Here is a 26,489-nt window from a genome sequence, read left to right as displayed (position 1 = left end):
AGCTTGATCGTGACAAGATGGAAAGCTTTTTGGACTCTACTCCAGGTCTAAATGATGAAGATGTCCCATTGATGAATTTGACAGAGGAGATCACAGTTGAAGAGGTGATGAGGGCAATTGAACAGCTTGCCATCAAAAAGTCACCTGGACCGGATGGCTTGACGGCTGAGTTTTACAAAGCTTTTAAGTCTATTCTGGCCCCACATTTGGTAGAGGTTTTTAACAGTTGCCTTGCAGAGGGGGTACTTCCCCCTTCCATGAGGCACTCAGCTGTGATTCTTCTTTCAAAGGGTAAAGATCCTTCGATGATTGAGAATTGGTGCCCCATCAGCCTTCTTAATTTTGATAGAAAGATACTGGCAAAGATATTTTTCTGGCGCCTATCGTCAGTAGCAGAGTCTTTGCTTTCTCGCCATCAGCACTGTTCGGTCCAGGGTAGGAGCACCTTCACAGCAGTTTTAGCTGTCCGGGAGGCCTTGGAGCGGTGCAGGGCTGCAGGCTGGGGAAAGTATTTGCTGACATTGGATCAGGCAAAGGCTTTTGATCGTGTTAACCATGAGTACCTGTGGTTGCTCCTTAGTAAGTACGGTCTGCCGGGTGGTTTTGTCGATTGGTTGAAAGTCTTGTATTAGGGGGCAGAAAGCTTTCCTCTTGTTAATGGTTGGGTTGGGCAGTCCTTTGAGGTTGGCTCTGGAGTGCGTCAAGGTTGCCCCCTGAGTCCCCTGCTCTATGTGTTTGCAATCGACCCTTTCATCAGGAAGCTAGAGAGCGGCATGTTGTGTGGGGTGCCAGTGGGGCTCCCGGGTGAGCCGCCTTTGAGGGTTGTTGCCTATGCGGACAATGTGTCAGTGATTGTCACCGGGGCGGATGAAGCAGAGGAGGTGGTCTCTCTGACATCACGGTATTCTGAAGCATCAGGCTCCAAGATCAATCAGGAAAAGAGTGAAGTCTTCTGGATGGGAAAGGAAGGTGAGGGTTTTGATCTCCCGGACACCTTTCCAGTGCCCCAGGAAAGAATTAAGATTCTAGGCATTGAATTTGGACCCGGCGATTATGGCCTCAAAAACTGGGAAGGCAGACTGGAAATTGCCAATACTAAGGTGGTCAGCTGGAAGAAATGGAAGTTATCTATGAGGGAAAGGGTTGATCTGATTAAGACTTACCTGATTCCGATCTTTTTGTATGTCAGCTTTGTCTGCATCTTGCCAGTGTCTCTCTATGCTAGGGTCAGTAGTGTGTTCTTCCAGATGTTGTGGGGGAACAGACTGAACCCCATCAAGAGGAATGTCACCTATCTATCCAGGAGGGAGGGTGGCTTAGGTATGGTCAACCCAGTTCTTTTCTTTTCACTGCTTTTTCTCAAGTTTAATATTGGTAATATGCTTGCAGTGGAACCTCCTGGATGGGCAGGCATTTTTAGATCTTGGTTTAGGCCTTTTCTGCGACTTTGGGAAGAAGGTGGCCAAGTGAAGAATCTCAGGGGTCATCGTGGTCAGCTACCAGCCTATGTCGCTCCGTGCCTGAAGTTATTACGGCAGTGGCGATTGTCGGCTGAAGATCTCAGATCGGTTCCGAGGAAAGTCCTTATGAGTCGAGTCTTGAGCGAAGTCTTTCATGACCCACTGGCCTTAAGGGATTGCCCAGGCCCAGTTTTGAGGGCAGGGTTAAGACTTATTAATTTGGACAGAGTACCTCCTAAATTCAGGGATCTGGCCTGGATGTGCTTCCATGGGAGGCTCTATGTTAGGGGCAATTTGAAATTCCGCAGTGGGGTGGATCGTAGCTGTCCTCAGGAGGAGTGTGCAGGTGAGGAGGAGACTATGGACCATTTTCTGCTTCATTGCCCTTTTAACATAGAGGTGTACAAACAGGTGGGGCGGGCCCTCGGTGTCCCTTTCCTCTCCAGGCTGGGTTATGCTGAGTGGGTGTACGGAGCATTCAATACTGGTGGTGGTTTTTGTTTAGATACACTTTTTCTAGTTAGCCTAGTAGTCCGTTATTTCACTTGGAACGCACGGTGTCAGGTCAGCATTCGGCGTAAAATCCTTCCTGTTCAGGTGGTGGTGTATGACATTCTGCATGAGGTGGAGAAGATTCGGGTGCTTGAGAGAGACAAGCGGAGTCAGGGGGCTTGGTTGAAGGCGTGGAGGGGTTTCAAGCCTCCCTGACTGCCAGGAGTCTCTTTCCCGGGTGTGGCTGTCTGTCTCTTATCACCCTAGATTATTATTTTTTGGTTTAATTTTTGATAAATGGCTGCGTACATAGGTGATGGGTTGTGCCTCTTAGGCCCTCTCTGCTGCTTTATGTAAATAGTTTTGGTAATGGATTATGTATATATTGTATATATTCTGAACATGGATGTGTATTCCTTGGATTTCTGTTGAAGTTTTGTACTATGGTTTTGTTTTTTACTTTTGTATAAAATTGGTTGCTTGATTCTTTTTAATAAAAGATCAATAGTGCTCCATCATTGGTGTCAGTGGGAGGAATAGTATCCCATCATTGGTGTCAGTGGAAGAAATTTTGCCCCATCATTGGTGTCAGTGGGAGGAATAGTGTCCTGTCAGTGGGAGGAATAGTGCCCCATCATTGGTGTCAGTGGGAGGAATAGTGCCCCATCATTGGTGTCAGTGGGAGGAATAGTGCTCCATCATTGGTGTCAGTGGAAGGAATAGTGCCCCATCATTAGTGTCAGTGGGAGGAATGGTGCCCAACCCATCATTGGAGCACAGGTGTGTCAGGAGGAACGGGTCTCTGAAGCTGCTCCAGGTGATCCGTGTGAGAGGGGAGTGGTGGTGAAATCTCTCCCAGCTCTACTGGCCCCTTTCTGGGGAAGCCATGGAGGCCAGCGGGGCCTCTCCTGCTGGAAGCTCTCAGCCATCTCCTGAGCCATCAGGTGACATGCCTGCCTCTGTACAAACCATGGCTGGGGATCTCTCTGCCCCTTGTGAGGGTGAAGGCTCAGAGGCAATTCAGGAGCGAGTGGTGGCCGGGATTAAGGTCCTGAATAGGGAAAGAGACAAGCTCTATAAACTGAGAGCGGAGCTGAGCGCTTGAGAAGACAGCGTGAGGGCTTGCATAGCCAGAAACGTGGGTCCATGGATCCGGAGATCCAACTGGCCAAGGTCATGATGGAAGGCAGAGATGGGCCCTTTAAGGAAAAATTCTGCAATGACCGAAGGTTTGCCAGGATGACAAAAATGGAGGTGGAGGAGGAGACCCCCAGTTCAGACCCCCTGCCCCCTCAGGGAGAGGTAAGCAGCCCCATGCCTTCCCAGGACTCAGGAGGCATGCTGAGGGTAATCCAGGCAATGGAGTCTCCTATGCGGGAAGATCAGCTGGTGTTTCATGAAGAGGACATTACTGATAATGTGCCTGACAAGGTAAAGCCTGTCAAGCCCCATGTGGTGCATAAAACTGTTTTTGTGAACACTGACTGATACTGACAATGTGCCCAGTGACAATCAGGCTGCTAGTCCTATGTGTAGCAATGCTGTGCCTGCGGATGCTGCAGCGCAGCAAAAAATGCATTTAAAAAATGACATTCCTGCAGAGGAACTGCAAGATTCAGCAGAGCCAATTAACCCCCCTTTAGCTGAGTCTAAAGCTGTTTGCCCCACAGCTGCTAAGGACTCTACAGCACAGCTTCAGGAGACAGCTGGTATCACATCAGAAACTGTGACTATTCCTGATGGGAATGTGAATGTTTGTGTGACTGATAAAAATTATCCCAGTACCAGTGTGATAGACAGTCCTACCAACTCCGTTCCAGCAGATAATAATAATAATTGTAATGTACAGACTAATGTGACATCAGTGTGGGGCCTTGGCCCTGATAAGCCTACATTTGCTCAGGTGGTACGCTCTGCTCCTGGTAGCTCCAAGCGGGTTTTCCCCCTGCGACCTACCACCTTGAGCACCCCGGGATCTGGTCTTGGGTCTCTGGCTTCTGCTGGGGGTCCGAGACGAAATGTAGTGATTCTTAAATGGGAAGGTGGTGCAATCCCTCCAGCACGGCGTGCGGTGGTGGACATGATTTTGGAGATGGGTTTTGGGGCAAACGATATGTATGCCCTAATACATGTTGCTGGGAGCCGGGAATATACTATTAGTTTCACCAGGCCAGAGGGTCTTGACCTGTTCTGGGAGCGATATGAGGCTCGGTGTAGGTCAAGACCCGAATGGGAAGGTCTGACCCCAGTTGCAGTTTCACAAAGGTCTACAGTGAAAAAAATCACAATTATTCTCACTAATGAGAGTGTTCCTGCTCGAGATTTAGAGGTCTGGTTAAAGAATTATGGTGAGGTATTGACTAAGCCTGATAAAATACTTGATGAATGTAACATCTGGACTGGGGGTTGGTCAGTAACAGTCAGGTTGGCCAGGGATGGGAATGTTGTCCGTCACCTGCCCTCCTCAGCTTTTATAGGGAGGGATAGGATGACTATTTTCTACCCTGGTCAGCCGAAGCTGTGTCACCGCTGTGGAGAAAAGGGGCACTTGAGCTCCTCTTGTTCAGCCTTGATATGTTCAGTGTGTCGGGGTCAGGGTCATATGGCCAAGGACTGCACCGAGATGATCAGGTGCAACCTGTGCCTGCGCCTTGGCCACCCCTATAGCAGATGTCCTAAAGCCTGGCACAATATGGCGAAGGAGGTACTAGATGACTTGTCAAGGCTGGACAGGATGGAGGGTGATGCCCCTGGTGTACCATCCTCCTCTGCGGTGACTGACTCCCCTGGTCCTGTTCAGAAATCCCTCTCCAGTTCCTGTGGCCACCCCTCCTGTGTCTGTAAGTATTCCTTCTGTATCTGTCTCTGTGTCCCCCCAGCCTACTGTATCCCCTCCTCTTGTGTCAGAACCTTCCAAGTCTGTGCCCCCCGAGTCAGTTCCCCCCCAGGAGTCTACCCCTCCTAAGTCTGACTCAAAGGGAGCACCCCCCCCCACCCCCCCACCAGGAGTGGTAACATGTACTAAAAAGGTTGCTTCTTCCTCTGTAAAGAAGTCTTGTGGAAAGACTTCAAAGAAAAAAGTAAGAGATGAGGGCATCTCTGAAGCTGACCTGCAGTACCTGGAGGAGAGAAGGAAGGTTGGGAAGCGGAAGAAGCAGGCGGTGAGGACAGAACGGGCTCCAGTGCCTGTCTCCAACCGTTATAAGTCCTCTAATTGGGATATTTCTTCATCTGGAGCTTCTTCAGAGCGAAGTTCTGATTCCGAAATGGAGTTTGAGGCGGCCTCAAGAAAGAGAGAGGCATCTGGTGATGAGCAGCAGAGGGGAGCTAAGAAGCAATCCACCCAATAACCCAAATGACGGTTCCCACTCCGTTAAAAGTGGTGACAATAAATGTCACCAGCATTAAGTCAGTAAGAGCTCGTTCTATGGCCTTCTTTTTGTTCAGCCAATTAGATGCTTAAAATTTTATTTTTGCAAGAGACTAGGCTCACCTCCTTGGCAGATATTCATATGGCCAAGAGAGAGTGGAGGTATGGTCCATCTTACTGGTCTCTTGCGGCCGAGCCTTACGGCGGTGTGGCGGTGTTGTTTAAAACCGGCATGGTAACTGTCCGGCGGGTTATTGAGGTGGAGATTGGGAGATGTATGGTCTTAGACGTCCTTGTGGGAGGGCAGGACCTGCGCCTAATTAATGTTTATGGGCCGCACACAAAGAGGGACAGGAAATGCCTTTTTACAAGGATCAAGCCATTTCTTTTTACATCCTGGCAAGTGGTCTTTGGAGGTGACTTTAATACAGTAACTAGGCCCAAGGACAGGAAGGACTTCAAGGACAGACTGGGATATGATAGCGTTTTTTTAAATAGTATGGTTAGGGATGCTGGTCTTGTGGATGTGCACATTAAGCACCTACCGGATGACACCAGGTTCACCTTTCATCGAGGTAATAGTCAGAGTAGAATAGATAGGTTTTTTTTTAAGGAGACCTCTGCTTTCTCACCCCCAGTGGTGCAGGCAGTAGAGTTCTCTGATCACTGTATGCTATCTGTGGTCCTGAATGCTTCAGACGCCCCTCAGAGGGGCAAGGGCATCTGGAGATTGAATTCGACTCTACTCAAGGAAGAACATGTTAGACAATCCTTTGAGGAATTCTTTCAGACACAGGTGACCATCCTGGACTTTTGTAGCAGAATGGCTGAGTGGTGGGAGCTGCTCAAAAAGAGGATCGCTGGATTCTTTAGGGGCCTAGCCAATAGAAAACAGTTTAATAAATACATGACCTACCAACGTTTACGGAGGAAGCTGGATATTCTTGTCTCGAGAGGAGGAGATCCTGGGGCAATGTCCGAAGTGAAACTCCTTCTCAGGAAGTGTCAATATGACCGGCATGCCTCTTTGGTTCTAGAGAGGGACTATGGGAAGTACCACTCGCCTGACCCTTACCAGAACTGCAAAAAAGGTGTAGCTGTTAAAACGGTCGTTGGCCTTAAGCACAGTACAGGTTCCTTGACAAAGTCCAGGTCAGGGATTCTGGAGGTCATGAGGTCCTTTTATGCTGACCTTCTTGGGAGGAAAGAGCTTGACCGTGACAAGATGGAAAGCTTTTTGAACTCTACTCCAGGTCTAAATGATGAAGATGTCCCATTGATGAATTTGACAGAGGAGATCACAGCTGAAGAGGTGATAAGGGCAATTGAACAGCTTGCCTTTAAAAAGTCACCTGGACCGGATGGCTTGACGGCTGAGTTTTACAAAGCTTTTAAGTCTATTCTGGCCCCACATTTGGTAGAGGTTTTTAACAGTTGCCTTGCTGAGGGGGTACTTCCCCCTTCCATGAGGCACTCAGCTGTGATTCTTCTTTCAAAGGGTAAAGATCCTTCGATGGTTGAGAATTGGCGCCCCATCAGCCTTCTTAATGTCGATAGAAAGTCTTTGCTTTCTTGCAATCAGCACTGTTCGGTCCAGGGTAGGTGCACCTTCACAGCAGTTTTAGCTGTCCGGGAGGCCTTGGAGCGGTGCAGGGCTGCAGGCTGGGGAAAGTATTTGCTGACATTGGATCAGGCAAAGGCTTTTGATCGTGTTAACCATGAGTGCCTGTGGTTGCTCCTTAGTAAGTACGGTCTGCCGGGTGGTTTTGTCGATTGGTTAAAAGTCTTGTATAAGGGGGCAGAAAGCTTTCCTCTTGTTAATGGTTGGGTTGGGCAGTCCTTTGAGGTTGGCTCCGGGGTGCGCCAGGGTTGTCCCCTGAGTCCCCTGCTCTATGTGTTTGCAATCGACCCCTTCATGAGGAGACTAGAAAGCAGCATGTTGTGTGGGGTGCCAGTGGGGCTCCCGGGTGAGCTGTCTTTGAGGGTTGTTGCCTATGCGGACGATGTGTCGGTGATTGTCACCGGGGCGGACGAAGCAGAGGAGGTGATCTCTCTGACATCACAGTATTCTGAAGCATCAGGCTCCAAGATCAATCAGGAAAAGAGTGAAGTTTTCTGGAGGGGAAAGGAAGTTGAGGGGTTTGATCTCCCGGACACCTTTCCAGTGCCCCAGGAAAGAATTACGGTTCTAGGCATTGAATTTGGACCCAGCGATTATGGCCTCAAAAACTGGGAAGGCAGACTGGAAATTGCCAATACTAAGGTGGTCAGCTGGAAGAGATGGAAGTTATCTATGAGGGAAAGGGTTGATCTGATTAAGACTTACCTGATTCAGATCTTCTTGTATGTCAGCTTTGTCTGCATCTTGCCAGTGTCTCTCTATGCTAGGGTCAGTAGTGTGTTCTTCCAGATGTTGTGGGGGAACAGACTGAACCCCATCAAGAGGAATGTCACCTATCTATCCAGGAGGGAGGGTGGCTTAGGTATGGTCAACGCAGTTCTTTTCTTTTCACTGCTTTTTCTCAAGTTTAACATTGGTAATATGCTTGCAGTGGAACCTCCTGGATGGGCAGGCATATTTAGATCTTGGTTTAGGCCTTTTCTACGACTTTGGGAAGAAGGTGGCCAAGTGAAGAATCTCAGGGGTCATCGTGGTCAGCTACCAGCCTATGTCGCTCCGTGTCTGAAGTTACTACGGCAGTGGCGATTGTCGGCTGAAGATCTCAGATCGGTTCCGAGGAAAGTCCTTATAAGTCGAGTCTTGAGCGAAGTCTTTCATGACCCACTGGCCTTAAGGGATTGCCCAGACCCAGTTTTGAGGGCAGGGTTAAGACTTATTAATTTGGACAGAGTACCCCTAAATTCAGGGATCTGGCCTGGTTGTGCTTCCATGGGAGGCTCTATGTTAGGGGCAATTTGAAATTCCGCAGTGGGATGGATCGTAGCTGTCCTCGGGAGGAGTGTGCAGGTGAGGAGGAGACTATGGACCATTTTCTGCTTCATTGCCCCTTTAACATAGAGGTGTACAAACAGGTGGGGCGGGCCCTCAGTGTTCCTTTCCTCTCCAGGCTGTGTTATGCTGAGTGGGTGTATGGAGCATTCAATACTGGTGGTGTTTTTTCTTTGGATACACTTTTTTTAGGTATCCTAGTAGTCCATTATTTCACTTGGAATGCACAGTGTCAGGTCTGCATTCGGCGTAAAATCCTTCCTGTTCAGGTGGTGGTGTATGACATTTTGCATGAGGTGGAGAAGATTCGGGTGCTCGAGAGAGACAAGCGGAGTCAGGGGGCTCGGTAGAAGGCGTGGAGGGGTTTCAAGCCTCCCTGACTGCCAGGAGTCTCTTTCCCGGGTGTGGCTGTCTGTCTCTTATCACCCTAGATTATTTTTTTTTTTTGGATTAATTTTTGATAAATGGCTGCGTACATAGGTGATGGGTTGTGCCTCTTAGGCCCTCTCCGCTGCTTTATGTAAATAGTTTTCTAAAAATGTTTTGGTAGTGGATTATGTATATATTGTATATATTCTGAACATGGATGTGTATTCCTTGAATTTCTGTTGAAGTTTTGTACTATGGTTTTGTTTTTTACTTTTGTATAAAATTGGTTGCTTGATTCTTTTAATAAAAGATCAATAGTGCCCCATCATTGATGTCAGTGGGAGGAATAGTGCTCCATCATTGGTGTCAGTGCCATAGTTTGGAGACCACTGGTATAGGACATAGATTGTTTGCTACCACATCCTTATTACTCAATATCTAAACAAACCACCCCAACCAAACAAACTCCAGAACTTTATCAGTATCACAATTTCACATGCATACAAAATATTGAACTTTATTAGAACAAACAAAACAGAGTAAAAATGAGTCAGAAATTACTCATTAAGTAATATCTCTGCATTTGCTGCGTCATACAAACATCAAGTAGTCATTTTTGGTTGATATAATAAATCACAACATTGGTAGCTTGTTACTTCCACTAATGCGTTTCACGGGTCAGAGCCGCTTCTTCAGGAAGATATAAAGTAACAGAAGCTCTAAAATTATAAAATACGATTATCATCACCATGGGTTCAGATGGTAACATGAATATTCCAATATTTGTTATATTTACAAAAGTCTATGATACCGAATATAGATGAGAAGGCTGATCACAGAGACACCGGAGGAGTCCAAGCGACAATTGAGTAATATAGAAATATATGATATACTATGGTATAAGTATAGGAGAGATGAACAATATGTATATGGATAGGATTAGGCAAAGATTCCCAACCGCACCTCCAATCCCCAAACAGATGGTTATAATAACCACTCGCCCTCAGGAAGATTTACCCCCCCCCCTTCATGACCAGGCCATTTTTTGTAATACGGCACTGTTTTACTTTACCTGACAATTGCGCGGTTGTGTGATGCTGTACCCAAAAAAATAGATGTCCTTTTTTTCCCACAAATAGAACTTTCTTTTGGTGGTATTTGATCATCTCTGCAGTTTTTAGTTTTTGCACTATAAACAAAAAAAGACAATTTTGAAAAAAACTAAATTTTTTACTTTCTGCTATAAAACTGCCAATAAAAAAAAGGGAAAAATGTAATGTAACATATTTTTGGTAAAAAAAATGCCCAATAAGCATATATTGATTAGTTTGCACAAAAGTTATCGCGTCTACAAACTGTGGGATATTTTTAATTATTAATTTTTTACTAGTAATGATGGCGATCAGCGACTTATAGCGGGACTGCGAAATTGCGGTGGACAATTGGACACTAACTGACACTTTTTGGGGACCAGTGACACTAATACACTGATTAGTGCTAAAAATATGCACTATCACTGTACTAATGACACTGGCTGGGAAGGGGTTAAACATCAGGGGCGATCAAAGGGTTATCTGTGTGCCTAGCCAGTGTTTGTGTACTGTGGGGGAGGTGATTTTACTAGGGGAAGGCATTGATCTTTGTTCCTGCTTTGCAAGAACAGAGGATCCATGCCTTCCCCACTGACAGAACAGCAATCTGCCTTGTTTACATAGACGGATCGCCGTTCTCTGCCTAATGATTGGCGGGGCTGGCAGACATCGAGACGGCGCCACCCGCAGATCAGCTGCCGCTGTGTCTAGTTACAGCAGGAGTGGGTCGCCGGGGGCATGCATGCGCGCCCCAGACCCGGAAATGTCAGATCACGTACTAGGTACATGATCAGGAGCAGAGCGGCCACCCTGACGCAGTATATGTATGATGGGTGGTCTGCAAGTTGTTAAGGAAGGGTCATACATAACATGGTAAATATGGATGGAAAGGGGGGATAACGATTATGTCTCAAAATATGAGACAATGCAAATCCAACACCCCCTTTAAAATACATTTCTGGCCCACAGATAAAGTAGATATTATAAAATATACACTATATTACCAAAAGTATTGGGATGCCAGGCTTTACAGGCACATGAACTTTAATGACATCCCAGTCTTAGTCTGTAGGGTTCAATATTGAGTTGGCCCACCCTTTGCAGCTATAACAGCTTCAACTTTTCTAGGAAGGCTGTCCACAAGGTTTAGGAGTGTGTCTATGGGAATGTTTAAGCATACTTCCAGAAGCGCAATTGTGAGGTCAGGCACTGATGTTGGACGAGAAGGCCTGGCTTGGAGTCTCCACTCTAATTCATTCCAAAAGTGTTCTATCAGGTTGAGGTCAGGACTCTATGCAGGCCAGTCAAGTTCCTCCACCCCAAACTTGCTCATCCATGTCTTTATGGACCTTGCTTTTCGCACCACTGGGGGTTTTATTTTTTGCTAAACAAATAAAAAAAGACCCCAAATTTTAAAGAAAAAAAGGTTCTTTGCTTCTGTTATTAAATTTTGTAAATAAGTCAGTTTTCGCCTTCACTGATGTGCACTGATGAGTAGGCACTAATATTCAGCAATGATGGCCACTGACAGGTGGCACTGATGAGCACTGATAGGCGGCACTGATAAGGAGGCACTGATTGGCATGACTGATGGGGCTGTACTGATTATCAGTGTAGATCCCCCCTGGTCAGGAAAACCGCCTATTGGCTCTCCTCTACTCACACCCTGTCAGCACGAGTAGAGGATACTTCCTAGTTACGCTGTGATTGGACACAGCTGATTACATGGTAAAGCGCCTACCTCATAGGCTCTTTACCGTGATTGGAGATGTGGTGGGTCGGAGCGACACACCGTATTGACAATCACCGTGCTGCGCTCCCCCTGGGGCACGCCCAAGCGACTCGTTCTGAATGATGTCATATGGTGTCCAGTCAGAACGGGAGAACCGCCGCCTGGGCCATCGCTTTGCTATAGGCCAGGCGGGATGTAGGTAAGGGAGAACTCTGATGTAAGGGGAATGCTGGGGATGCTGATGTAAGGGGAATGCTGGGGACGCTGCATGTGGTGTGAACGGGCCCTAATGCAGCCTCAGGGCCAGTTCACACCATAGAAACGCAGTCCGAATGCTTTTCTGCATGCGTGTTTTTGATGCGTTTTTGGTGTATTTTTGATGCAGTCCAGTGCATTTTTCCCCCTCCTTTTTTTTTAACCTTAAATAAAGACACGTGCATTCCAGTGCCTTTCTGGTGCATTTAGGTGTGTTCTAGTGCATTTTTTATGCGTTTTACAGAGTTCCAGTGCAGTCCAGTTTAAGAAAAATGCAGCTTGTTCTCCTTTTTTTTCTGGAACGGACCGCACTGGAACGGCAAGCACTGGTGTGAACTATACTATTGCAAACCATATAGCCTACTTTCCATGCGTTTTTGATGCCGAAAAAAACGCACTGGACTGCATGTGGTGTGAACTGGCCCTCAGACTTCAGCAATGTATAAATAATAACATAATAGCAAGTCAATAAGGCTTTGTTCACATCTCTGCGTTCCTGAATCGCGGGCAGAATTCAAAATAGTTGTAAATCACTGGACGCCCGTGCATTCCCTGTCACTTTCAATAGCACTCCAAAACACGGCTCGATGTTGCCGCCATTCATCGGGGCGCCAATCGCGGTAAAAACAGAAAACAGAATTGCGGGACACCTGGACAAGAGCCTCTTTTGGGCGACAGGCGTCCCGTGATTCTGTTTGCGCAAATTTTTTCCAACGATACGCCAAGATGTGAACAGAGCCTAATGCCGCGTAAACACGACCGGACTTTCCGTCAGAATAGACTGCGACGGTCTTTCTGACAGAGTTCCGACGGAGTTCCGCTGAAACGGACTTGCCTACACAAGATCACACCAAAGTCCGATCGTTTAGAACGCGATGACATACGACGGGACTAGAAAAAGGAAGTTCAATAGCCAGTAGCCAATAGCTGCCCTTGTGTCGTTTTTGGTCCGTCGGAATAGCAGACAGACGAACGGTTTTCCCGATAGGAACTGATTCCGTCGGAAAGATTTGAAACATGTTCTATTTCTAGGTCCATCAGAATTTTAGAAAGAAAAAGTCTGATGAAGCCCACACACGATCGGAATGTCCGATGAAATAATTCCGTCTGACTTTTTCTGCCGGAAAGTCCAGTCGTGTGTACGCGGCATTAGAGTGCGAAAAGAAAATCGCATTTGTATAAAAAGAATGTTTCTGCAGATAGCTGGCGATGGGGTGACGGAGTTCCACACACAATACAAAGCGCCGGACGATTGATAACAATCATGGATTATGCTTTGGACACAAAAAATATTCTATTCTTTTCTCAGACCTTCAGTGATCCTCTGCTGTGGATGTCGGTGTAACATTGCTGCGTCCGCCATGGGGTGTGAGTGGTGATTTCAGAGGTAACACAACGTCATGAGGAACTCTTACAAGGATTTCACCAGAGAACAGGATGACGTGCCACAGAGCCGGCTCCCCCCATCTGGCGGCTCGCCATGTAAACTCCGCCAAGTCCCTCCCTCCCAGAACGTCATATTTATCTCTGTAAACAGCCAGAGACTGAGGACGTTCCCCAGCCAGATCCTCTGAGGAAGCCACAGTCACAGCACAGGTACCAGCGTTCCGATTTATTCCTCATAGTGGGGGAGGGGGGGGGCCTGTGTGTGCTGATTGTAGGACTATGCCAGGCATTGCCACTTTCTCAATGTCTTCATAGCCTGCAGCTGCTTCCTTCAGCCATTACACTATAACCAAAGGCAAAACATTTTTTCTTTGTGTTGGATGGAGAGGAGAGGGACTATTTGTCCGTTTACCGTTATCATTGAAAGTAAAAGAAAGTCACACATTTTGGGCTGTCCCCAGAAAAGTAATAGAGGAGAAATCTTCCAATGGGGACACAAGATCTGGTGACCCGGTGGGGGCCCCAAAGAATTCCCTTAACTCCTTCACATCTGTACTATAGCCAAATGACGGCTACAGCCCGGGCTTACTTTGCCGGGGAGGGGGGGGGGGGGGGGAGTCTATTGACATTCAGGCGGCGCGCTCTGTGATCACTGAGTCCTTCGGATTAGGCTGATCACAAATCGGGGTAAGGAGCCAATCACAGCGGTCCTTTACTACGGGATCAGCTGTCTCCAATGAGAGCTGATTACACGATGTAAACAGAAGCCGGTTGTCGGCTTTTCTGAGTAGAGCTGATAACCAGCTTGAGTTAAAGGGACATTGGCACTGATTATCAGTGCAGTCCCACCAGTGCTACCAATCAGTGTCCACCAGTGCTTCCAATCAGTGTCCAGCAGTGCTGCTAATCAGTGCCCATCATTACATCCTCATCAATGTCACCTATCGGTGCTGCCTGTCAGTACCCATCAGTGCCGCCTATCAGTGCCACCCATCAGTGCTGCCTGTCAGTGCTCATCAGTGCCACCTGTCCGTTCCCATCAGTGCAACCTGTCAGCACCTATCAGTGCTGCCTACCAGTGCCCATTAGTGCCACCCATCAGTGCAGCCTCATCAGTGCCTCCTCATCAGTGCCGCCTGTCAGTACCCATCAGTGCTGCCTATCAGTGCCACCTACCAGTGCCCATCAGTGCCACCTAACAGTGCCCATCAGTGCCACCTATCTGTGCAGCCTCATCAGTGTCCATCAAAGCCACCTATCAGTGTAGCCTCATCAGTGCCCATTAGTGCCACTTAACAGTGCCCATCAGTGCCACCTAACAGTACAGCCTTAATCATTGCTCCCTCATCAGTGCCACCTATCAGTGCAGCCTCATCAGTGCCCATCAGTGCCACCTATCAGTGCCCATCAGTGCCACTTATTAGTGCAGCCTTATCAGTGCCCCACAGTGCTGTCTCATCAGTGCCCATAAATGCCACCTATCAGTGCAGCCTCATCAGTGCCCAGCAGTGCTGCCTCATCAGTGGCCATCAGTGAAGGAGAAAAATTACCTGCTTGCAAAATTTTGATTATGATTTATTTAATTTTTTTCAAAATTTTCTGTCTTTTTTCATTTGTTTAGCAAAAAAATGAAGAAACTCCCAGAGGTGATTAAATACCACCATAAGAAAGCTCTATTTGTGTGAAAAAAATGATAAATATGTCATATGTGCACAGTGTTACATGACCGCAATTGTTATGCAAAGTGTGACAGCGCTGAAAGCGGAAAATTGTCCTGGGCAGGAAGGGGGTGAAAGTGTTCGGTAGGGAAGTGGTTAATATGCAGGGATTTCCTCTCACTTCCTGTTTAGCTATGGGACAGAAAGTGAAAGGAATTCTCCGCAATGGGACACAAGAAAATAAAAACGACAGAGGTTATAACCCTTTATTTCTCCATCCACAATTAAATAAAACAGTTTTGCCTTTAGTTCTACTGTAATTGGTGTCAGGGCAGGACCGAGGGTTTCCATTTCTCAGGAGAACACATGGATTTGTCTATAGATAACTTTGTAACATTTGAAGGAATCGTCTCCTTTTCCAGTCTGTTTTCTCAACGCCACAAACCCCAATAAACAATCCAGCCGCACATCCCTATAGCTGATCCCTACTGTCTGATCATTGTACATAAACGGCTGGCTTCCTGAGAACAGGCACACAGTGACATCACAGATCAATGAGCCCTGTACCATGTGATCATTGTGACCAATCATAGCCATCACACTTGTAAGTGTAGCAAGGTCCCAGGCCTCCTTTGGTCTGATGAGAACCTCTAGGGCCAGAGATAGCTGACATCCTTCTGTATGTGGTGGGTTGTGAGGTATAGTGGGTGTAAGATGGTTGAAGTTATTGGGCGCCAGACACTTCTTGGATGCAAAAGAGGTTTTATTTCTCTTAACAGCCCTTTTTGTATTTTTGGGGGAGAGAGGGTTAGCGCCAGGACACCCTTAGGTAGTTGTAAGATTAATTGGCAGACTTTGAGTCTTCAATAGGAGGACAGCCATGCAGGGAAAGGCATCCAGCAAGATGCCACATCTGCATGTGCAGGAATGCTGTCTCCTATGGCAACAGTCTTTAACAGTTCCAAACGCGAGACTTAACAGTTCCTTCACTTCCACTACAATCACTTCTTGTAGTTCTCCAATACACTGAACACCCAGTCTCTCACCAGAACCTCTGATTCACTATCACTGAATTCCTTGAGCTCCTCCAATATTCAATGTAGTATCTTCCTCAAGTGTCACCTCTGCTGGGTCCCTTGCTTGGTACTGAAGATACTTCTCAAGCTTCACCCCACTGGCCTGCTCAGTTCCTTACTTGACAGACACACAAGGCTGCTCTGTAAGTGTCACCTCCGCTGGTTGGGTCCCTGGCTTGATACCTGCTGAATTTTCCAGATTCTTCACCGTCCCCGGTTGGTGAGAATGCTGCTCTGGTACTTGTTTCAGTTACTCACTCTGGTCCCTGGTAATAAGGTGGATAGTCCCATACTGGCGACAGCTTCCCTCTACCTCAGACCATGACCAGGGGCGGATCCAGAGCCTAGTCTCGGGAGGGGCACTGCCAGAAAATACTTTTTTTGGGGGTAAATTTAATGGGGAAATGGCTGGTGTTAGCGCTTCAATCATCACAGCACCATGGTTGTTATGGTGTCAGGATGATTGAAGCACATTATTACTATTATTACATGGTTATAAAAAATGAAATGGTTCAACTCACCATAGAATCAGTGGGAGCCCCGAGCGTGTCACTTGCCACTGTCACCTGCCACACGTTGCGGATTGTCACTTGCCACGTCACCTGTCACTAGATGCGGATTGTCACTTGTCACGTCCCATGCCACACGTTGCGGATTGTCACTTGCCACGTCCCATGCCACACGTTGCGGATTGTCACTGGCCACGTCCCATGCCACATGTTGCATATTTTCACTTGCCACGTCCCATGCCATACGTTGCAGGTTGTCACTTGCCACGTCCCATGCCACATGTTCACCAACGGAGTCGGAGCCGCCCGTGCTCTCAGCTGTGGAGCCGCCCGCCGGCTCTCGACTCTCACCCACAGCGATGCCTGCCCTGCCCACCCACTCACCCACAATCTCGGAGGGGGCAATTGCCCTGTTGCCCCCCCCCTGGATCCGCCTCTGACCATGACAGGTTCTCCAGCCAGCAGAACCGTCACTCCTGGTTGGACTGCAAGCCGCAATCCCAACCCTGCGCTGCTCTCTTGCTTCTGGATAGGCCCTCAGACAGCCGAGCAGCCAGATGTGCCCAGGATAGGCCCAACTCCGGCCTAGCAGCCCAGGGCGATATGACACACGTCCACACAGACAGCCACCCAGGTGGCACAGAACATCGATCACCTGACCTCACCCGAATATATAGGTTCTCCCAGCAGGCCAAGGGATTCAAGAAAACCCCTGCCCATTGGCTGAGATACCCTATATACCCATAACCTGACCTTGGGTTGCACTTCTCATATCTAGTACCACCAAGTACCCGGCCACCTGGTGGTAGAAGAGAAAAGTGCAACAAGGCCAAACTTAGGGAGAAATCAATGGATCTCTATCAATTAACCAGGATAACTACCCCTGTCAAGTAAATTTGTGAGGAGCAACCCTGCCTAAACTCCAGGGTTCTACATCAGCATGTTGCAGCCTTTGCTCCCATCATTCAGCTGTGAAAGGAAGCGGAGTGTTCCCTACAGTGATGAATAGTGATCACATTGTACAGCTGTGGTGATGATCCTGTACAGAGGCTATCTACTCTGATATTACTGTATGTCACCATACTAGTGCAGCCAGCCAGTATCCCTGATCACCATAACACCAATCACAGTATCACCAGACCAGTGCAACCAGTCGCAGTGTCCCTGATCACCACCACACAAATCCCAGTGTCACCAGACCAGTGCAGCCAGTCAATGTTCCCTGATCACCACCACACCAATCCCAGTGTCACCAGTCACAGTGTCCCTGATCACCACCACACCAATCCCAGTGTCAGCAGACCAGTGCAGCCAGTCACAGTGTCCCTGATCACCACCACACCAATTTCAGTGTCACCAGTCACAGTGTCCCCGATCACCACCACACCAATCCCAGTGTCACCAGTCACAGTGTCCCCGATCACCATAACACCAATCCCAGTGTCAGAAGACCAGTGCACCCAGTCACAGTGTGCCTGATCACCACCACACCAATCCCAGTGTCACCAGACCAGTGCACCCAGACACAGTGTCCCTGATCACCACCACACCAATCCCAGTGTCCCCAGACCAGTGCAGCCAGTTACTTTGTCCCTGATCACAACCACACCAATCCCAGTGTAAAAAAAAACAGTTCAGCCAGTCACAGTGTTCCTGATCACCACCACACCAATCCCAGTGTAACCAGACTAGTGCAACCAGTCACAGTGTCCCTGATCACCACCACACCAATTCCAGTGTCACCAGACTAGTGCACCCGGTCACAGTGTCCCTGATCACCACCACACCAATCCCAGTGTCACCAGGCCAGTGCAGCCAGTCATGGTGTTCCTGATCACCACCACACCAATCCCAGTGTCACCAGTCACAGTGTCCCTGATCACCATAACACCAATCCTAGTATCACCAGACCAGTGCACCCAGTCACATTGTGCCTGATCACCAACACACCAATCCCAGTGTCACCAGACCAGTGCACCCAGACACAGTGTCCCTGATCACCACCACACCAATCCCAGTGTCACCAGACCAATGCAGCCAGTTACTGTGTCCCTGATCACAACCACACCAATCCCAGTGTCAAAAAAACAGTTCAGCCAGTCACAGTGTTCCTGATCACCACCACACCAATCCCAATGTAACCAGACTAGTGCAACCAGTCACAGTGTCCCTGATCACCACCACACCAATTCCAGTGTCACCAGACCAGTGCACCCGGTCACAGTGTCCCTGATCACCACCACACCAATCTCAGTGCCACCAGACCAGTTCAGCCAGTCACAGGATCCCTGATCACCACCACACCAATCACAGTGTCATCAGACCAATGCACCCAGTCACAGTGTCCCTGATCACCGCCACACCAATCCCAGTATCACCAGACCAATTCAGCCAGTCACAGTGTCCCTGATCACCAGCACACCAAACCCAGTGTCACCAGACCAGTGCACCCAGTCACAGTGTCCCTGATCACGACCACACCAATCCCAGTGTCACCAGACCAATGCAGCCAGTCACAATGTCCCTGATCACCACCACACCAATCCCAGTGTCACCAGACCAGTACAGCCAGTCACAGTGTCCCTGATCACCGCCACACCAATCCCAGGGTCACCAGACCAGTACAGCCAGTCACAGTGTCCCTGATCACCGCCACACCAATCCCAGTGTCACTAGACCAGTGCAGCCAGTCACAGTGTCCCTGATCACCGCCACACCAATCCCAGTGTCAGTAGACCAGTGCAGCCAGTTACAGTGTCCCTGATCAACGCCACACCAATCCCAGTGTCACCAGACCAGTGCAGCCAGTCACAGTGTCCTTGATCACCCCCACACCAATCCCAGTGTCACCAGACCAGTGCAGCCAGTCACAGTGTCCCTGATCACCACCACACCAATCCCAGTGTCACCAGACCAGTTCAGCCAGTCACAGTGTCCCTGATCACTACCACACCAATCCCAGTGTCCCCAGACCAATGCAGCCAGTCACAGTGTCCCTGATCACCACCACACCACTCCCAGTGTCACCAGACCAGTGCAGCCAGTCACAATGTCCCTGATCACCACCACACCAATCCCAGGGTCACCAGACCAGTGCAGCCAGTCACAGTGTCCCTGATCACCGCCACACCAATCCCAGTGTCAGTAGACCAGTGCAGCCAGTTACAGTGTCCCTGATCACCGCCACACCAATCCCAGTGTCACCAGACCAGTGCAGCCAGTCACAGTGTCCTTGATCACCCCCACACCAATCCCAGTGTCACCAGACCAGTGCAGCTAGTCACAGTGTCCCTGATCACCACCACACCAATCCCAATGTCACCAGACCAATGCAGCCAGTCACAGTGTCCCTGATCACCACCACACCAATCCCAGTGTCACCAGACCAATGCAGCCAGTCACAGTGTCCCTGATCACCACCACACCACTCCCAGTGTCACCAGACCAGTGCAGCCAGTCACAATGTCCCTGATCACCGCCACACCAATCCCAGGGTCACCAGACCAGTGCAGCCAGTCACAGTGTCCCTGATCACCGCCACACCAATCCCAGTGTCAGTAGACCAGTGCAGCCAGTTACAGTGTCCCTGATCACCGCCACACCAATCCCAGTGTCACCAGACCAGTGTAGCCAGTCACAGTGTCCTTGATCACCCCCACACCAATCCCAGTGTCACCAGACCAGTGCAGCTAGTCACAGTGTCCCTGATCACCACCACACCAATCCCAATGTCACCAGACCAATGCAGCCAGTCACAGTGTCCCTGATCACCACCACACCAATCCCAGTGTCACCAGACCAATGCAGCCAGTCACAGTGTCCCTGATCACCACCACACCACTCCCAGTGTCACCAGACCAGTGCAGCCAGTCACAATGTCCCTGATCACCACCACACCAATCCCAGGGTCACCAGACCAGTACAGCCAGTCACAGTGTCCCTGATCACCGCCACACCAATCCCAGTGTCACTAGATCAGTGCAGCCAGTCACAGTGTCCCTGATCACCACCACACCAATCCCAGTGTCACCAGACCAGTTCAGCCAGTCACAGTGTCCCTGATCACTACCACACCAATCCCAGTGTCCCCAGACCAATGCAGCCAGTCACAGTGTCCCTGATCACCACCACACCACTCCCAGTGTCACCAGACCAGTGCAGCCAGTCACAATGTCCCTGATCACCACCACACCAATCCCAGGGTCACCAGACCAGTGCAGCCAGTCACAGTGTCCCTGATCACCGCCACACCAATCCCAGTGTCAGTAGACCAGTGCAGCCAGTTACAGTGTCCCTGATCACCGCCACACCAATCCCAGTGTCATCAGACCAGTGCAGCCAGTCACAGTGTCCTTGATCACCCCCACACCAATCCCAGTGTCACCAGACCAGTGCAGCTAGTCACAGTGTCCCTGATCACCACCACACCAATCCCAATGTCACCAGACCAATGCAGCCAGTCACAGTGTCCCTGATCACTACCACACCAATCCCAGTGTCACCAGACCAATGCAGCCAGTCACAGTGTCCCTGATCACCACCACACCACTCCCAGTGTCACCAGACCAGTGCAGCCAGTCACAATGTCCCTGATCACCACCACACCAATCCCAGGGTCACCAGACCAGTACAGCCAGTCACAGTGTCCCTGATCACCGCCACACCAATCCCAGGGTCACCAGACCAGTACAGCCAGTCACAGTGTCCCTGATCACCACCACACCAATCCCAGTGTCACTAGACCAGTGCAGCCAGTCACAGTGTCCCTGATCACCGCCACACCAATCCCAGTGTCAGTAGACCAGTGCAGCCAGTTACAGTGTCCCTGATCACCGCCACACCAATCCCAGTGTCACCAGACCAGTGCAGCCAGTCACAGTGTCCTTGATCACCCCCACACCAATCCCAGTGTCACCAGACCAGTGCAGCTAGTCACAGTGTCACTGATCACCACCACACCAATCCCAATGTCACCAGACCAATGCAGCCAGTCACAGTGTCCCTGATCACCACCACACCAATCCCAGTGTCACCAGACCAATGCAGCCAGTCACAGTGTCCCTGATCACCACCACACCACTCCCAGTGTCACCAGACCAGTGCAGCCAGTCACAATGTCCCTGATCACCACCACACCAATCCCAGGGTCACCAGACCAGTACAGCCAGTCACAGTGTCCCTGATCACCACCACACCACTCCCAGTGTTACCAGACCAGTGCAACCATTCACAGTGTCCCTGATCACCACCACATCAATCCCAGTGTCACCAGACCAGTACAACCAGTCACAGTGTCCCTGATCACCTCCACACCAATCCCAGTGTCACCAGACCAGTGAAGCCAGTCAATGTTACCTGATCACCACCACACCAATCCCAGTGTCAGTGCCATCTTAAGAGCATTATAGGCCCCCCGGGCAATACAATGCACTGGGGCCCTGTCTACACAATCACGCACGAGAATAAAAATGTAAATTATCAATAAGGCTATATTTATTGGTACTTCCAACAAAATCAGTGTTTAAACATTAACACAATGTTTGAACAATATAACACAAGCTTGAAAAGCAAGAAATTGTAAAACAAGAAATTACAGATTGAAATGGGACAGTACAAAAAGCACTAATTACTTCCTCGAACTAGTGGCAACTCTAAGATTGATATATAAGTGGGACACATAAGATATTACAGTCAAAACTTGGGGGGCCCGGGCACTAATAACTTTCACCACTAAATCATACAACTAAAAAAAACTAAATAAATATATATAAATGTACACACTCACACTCTGGTGCTGCTGGTACTGCCTGGTGGGTATTAATGCTGGTGTGGGTACTGCTGGGGCTGGTGGGTATTACTGCTGGCGTGTGTACTCCTGCCTGGCTCCTCTGAGACTCGGAAGTGTGACAGGAAGCTGCAGCATGCGGCTGCAGTAGAGGGCAGAGCCGATGCTTCCTTTATCTGTCACAGGCAGAGTGCATTTCATATCACTCTGCCTGTGAAGAGCCGGAACTACACAGAAAGAAAGCATCGGCTCCGTTCTTCACAGTGACAGCTGACTCACACTGCACACTGTACAATGCTGCAGCCAACTTTGTTGATGATCCGTGATGATCCATACCTCCCAACTTTTGAACTTCAGAATGAGGGACACTTATGGGAGGAAGCGACCGGCGGCATGCTACGTGCACTGTGGCAAAAAGAAAGATTCTCACTGATGCATACAAAAACCCCAGCAAAGTCATTTAAAAAAATAAGAATAAAAAGCTTCCATTACAAATGATTTTGAATAAACTATGGAAGTGTGCGTTACACAAAGTGTGGAAGAATTCAGGAGTGCGTTATGTACAGAGTGCAGGGCTCAGGAGAGTGCTAGATACAGAGTGCAGGGCTCTGGAGTGTGTTATGCACAGGGTGCAGGGTTCTGAAGTTACATATAGCGTGCAGGGTTCAGTGTGTGTTATGTACAGAGTGCAGGAGAGTGTTAGGCACAGTGCACGGTTCTGAAGTGCGTTATGTACAGAGTGAAAGGGTTCAAGAGTGCTAGGTACAGAGTGCAGTCATCCATCCACATCTCACTATTGCCGTTCTCTTCAACTATAACCTCTGAACCCCCCTCCCTACACACACACACACACACACATAACACACACCACACCACACACACACTACACATATAACACACACACACATACATAACACACAAAAATTGTCAGCAAATGATATTTCATTGTCGACTTCTTGTTTAGAATAAAAAAAGATTCTGCTGTGTATTTTGGGGGTCTTTGGAAGGGTCTGTGGTCTGTGTGGGGGCTTATCTGAATTTGGAAGCTCCTTCAATAATAAGTGAGCTCCCAGATACCCCCCCCCCGTGTACCCCTGTCACCTAGCAATAAAGACACCCCAAAAAATAAAAATCCCAAAGAAATGTCCCTCCTTGGAAATCCATCATCAATCACAATGCCTCCCATCGATTTGCCGAGAACACCCCCCCCCCCATGACCCGGCGCACCACCAATCCTGAAACCACCCATAGCCAAGTGACAGCTCCTCCACCTCTCATCATCTATATAAGGTTAGGGGTGGGGATAGTGTTGACACCTTTGCTCCCCCCATCCTTATTTGCTTATATTCCTGCCCATGTAAGCGAATGGACTGGTAATATCAGTAGATGGTAAGGACGCAGCGGGTTCCGTTTCCTTAGCAACCATTGACAGCCAACAGCTGTCACGTTTGTCTGTGCCGAATGCCCTGAATTCATATTCAATTGAATTAGAGTGGAGACTGCGAGCCAGGCCTTCTCATCCAACATCAGCGCCTGACCTCACAAATGCACTTCTGGAAGATTGGTCAAACATTCCCATAGACACACTCCTAAACCTTGTGTACAGCCTTCCCAGAAGAGTTGAAGCTGTTAAAGCTGCAAAGGGCGGACCAACTCAGTATTGAACCCTACGGACTAAGACTGGGATGTCATTAAAGTTCATGTGCGTGTAAAGGCGGGTGTTCCAATACTTTTGGTAATATAGTGAATAAAATGAATAGTCTGGGTTCTGATTTCTCTGGTGTGTGTGGATGGATTGGATCACCAGTGCCTGTATGGTCGGTTGGTACATCGTGTCAGACTGCATTGTGTGGTTATGCTCTCATCTCCTCTGAGAAGGCAGTGATTGGCTGATAGAGAAGGAGATGGTCAATCGGATTGTGTGCAGATTAGTGTCAGTGTGTGGAAGTTATCATATCCCCCATCTGTAGGTCAGCGTAGCCCCAGGAAGACCCTGCAGCAGAGCCGCCCTATAGACAGAGATACCAGGGACAAGATTGTGGTAGGTGCTGCTTGTGAGGTAGGTGCTCCTTCTACAATTTGTTACTGAGGGTTTTATGACATGATCCCTCCATTCTGAATTGTCTCCCTCCATTATGCTGCTCAGACTGTTGGCACTTTATTAATTCTGTATAATAAAATTAACCATGTATATTGAAGTAGTGGCCATCTATGTAATAAAGGCTTCAATGGTTTCCTATCAACTTCGTCATAAATGTGGTTATATTATTTTGGGACTGTATTGGGACTATTTTTGTAATGCAATTAGGACTGTGTTTTTTTTATATCCGCTTTGCTTACTGATATGGAAAATTATAGAAATAAAAGAGACACATATTGCTATCCCAGTTCCACTGAGGTTCTATTTGAGGTCCAGATTAATTATTATATCTTTTTCTTCAGTTGTAGTAATTACTGGAAAGTGAGATTAGATACAGATTAGTTCTCTGCTTTTTAAAGATTTAGGTCAATGAAAGATTCCTTTCAAGGGGGCTGAGTCCTCATTAAATCAACTTTCCCAGACAACTAAATTTACTCAACATAAAGCAGACCTTTCAGTAACTTTCCAAGCTCGTATTAATAAATTCCTGACACATCATAATATACAGCAATATATTAGCCAAATGTCCCTGACCACTCACCCCACCCAGCATTCATTTAAAAAAAAATAAACGTATGCATACCTTTCTCCCTCCTTTACACATAGCTTCCAACTGTCCCTGATTTCGAGGGACTGTGCCTCATTTGGAACAAAGTCCCTCTGTCCCTCTTTCCTGCTCATTTGTCCCTCATTTTGGTCTGATCTATATAGTTGTATATAAAATGCACAATTTATCTATCAAAAAGTGTTTTCCAGTGCTAAACCTTTCATCCAATTTCTAAATGGCTGCATTTGTAAAATCCAAAAGCCAATATAAAGGAATAGTAGTGGTAAAAACAACACTTATGGGTTTAACCAAGTATTTTTTTTTTTTTATACAATTCTCCTTTAAGGTGGGCGTGGCAGGGGGTGTGCCCCATATCTACATACTTTTGCTAATAGGTGTCCCTCATTCCCATCTCAGAAAGTTGAGAGGTATGCCTTTACACCCGTTTGTTTTCAAGAGTCTTCTAACTTATTATTTGGCATCACAAGCCCTTTCTGCACTCAACATGTGTAATCTCTATTTATTGCAGTAGGACTGTGATCCTAGGCCAGAATGATGACACATCCCAAGAGATTTGACAGCCAGGAGTCACAGAAAGTGGGTTGAATTACGCTGGCTGTCATTGAGCCAAGAAGAACAGGGCCATCTAGTGGAGGTGATACATTTTTGCAGGACTGGATTGTAAGTGAATATTGCAGCAAAGGCTGGACTTTGTTTTTTGTTTTTTTAACTGAAAGTCAGCTTTAAAAATGTACTTTTCGACTATGTCTTTTGTGTGCTGTGGGCAGGAGGCAGCCTGTTCTGTCTTCCTTCCCCCAATTATTTCTCATATATATTACATTAACATGGAGCTAAAATTTGGGAGACCGCGATGGATCTTCACACTGACAGTGTGAGAGGCTGGATGGGGTCTGAGTAATTCAAGTGTGATAGATTTTTACATTGGCTGGTCACAGAATGTGTAGTAAGAGCAAGAGGCTAATTTTGTGAAGCTCTGATTTTTATACTGTCAGATCACAGGAGACTGAACTATGTGAGAATAATAGATTTTTACACTAGCTGGTTGCAGAGGGGCAGGAGCAGGGAGTGCTGAGCTGTGTGCACAGCCAAGAATACAAGCTACTGCTCAGACATCAGGATTTTCACCATTGTTATCTCCGGCATCTGGAGTCCAGGAAATAGATAATGATCCTAGATAATAACTGAAAAAATATGGCACCAGTCTTGTGAGAAAAAAAGAATAATGAAAGCATAGTTAGGGAGAGATGTATGATCTCACTGAGGGGTAATAAATACCGAAAAGTGTAATAAGTATGCAATAAGCATACATAAAAATGTAAAGGTTTTACCCCAATGAAATCCACTGGTAAACAATTTTTGTTCAGAAAGCTCCATTTTAAATAAGGAATACAAAATTTAATGTTCAGTATACAAAAAGGTTGTCCGTTTATAACTTTTTAGCTAAAAGCAAGCATACTAACATTTCAACTGTAATAAACTCTAATCTATTTTTCTTCCACCAGATGGCAGCATGTTTCCAGTTTTAAAGAACTATGAATAGGAAATTATAACTACTATGTTTTGGTAGTTACAAGACAAAAAATATGTAATCTGCCATTGATAATGTGTTATTCTAAAAATGTTAGTTGCCCAGCTGTCATACTTAAAA

General features: G+C 47.8%; 1 long non-coding RNA gene across 1 annotated transcript in view; it reads left to right on the top strand.

The window, feature by feature from the left end:
• Positions 1 to 13,225: 13,225 nt before the first annotated feature.
• Positions 13,226 to 26,489, top strand: part of LOC141103464 (uncharacterized) — a 45,599-nt gene continuing 32,335 nt past the window's right edge. The window contains exons 1-2 of the long non-coding RNA XR_012235326.1: positions 13,226 to 13,315; positions 25,350 to 25,501. This is a non-coding gene — a long non-coding RNA (uncharacterized lncRNA). The remainder of the gene's footprint in view (positions 13,316 to 25,349; positions 25,502 to 26,489) is intronic.

This window comes from Aquarana catesbeiana, linkage group LG07 (genome assembly GCF_042186555.1).
Source record: "Aquarana catesbeiana isolate 2022-GZ linkage group LG07, ASM4218655v1, whole genome shotgun sequence".
Classification (NCBI taxonomy): Eukaryota; Metazoa; Chordata; class Amphibia; order Anura; family Ranidae; genus Aquarana; species Aquarana catesbeiana.
The sequence above is the reverse complement of the archived record's forward strand: the minus strand, read 5'-3'. Positions and strand labels throughout refer to the sequence as shown.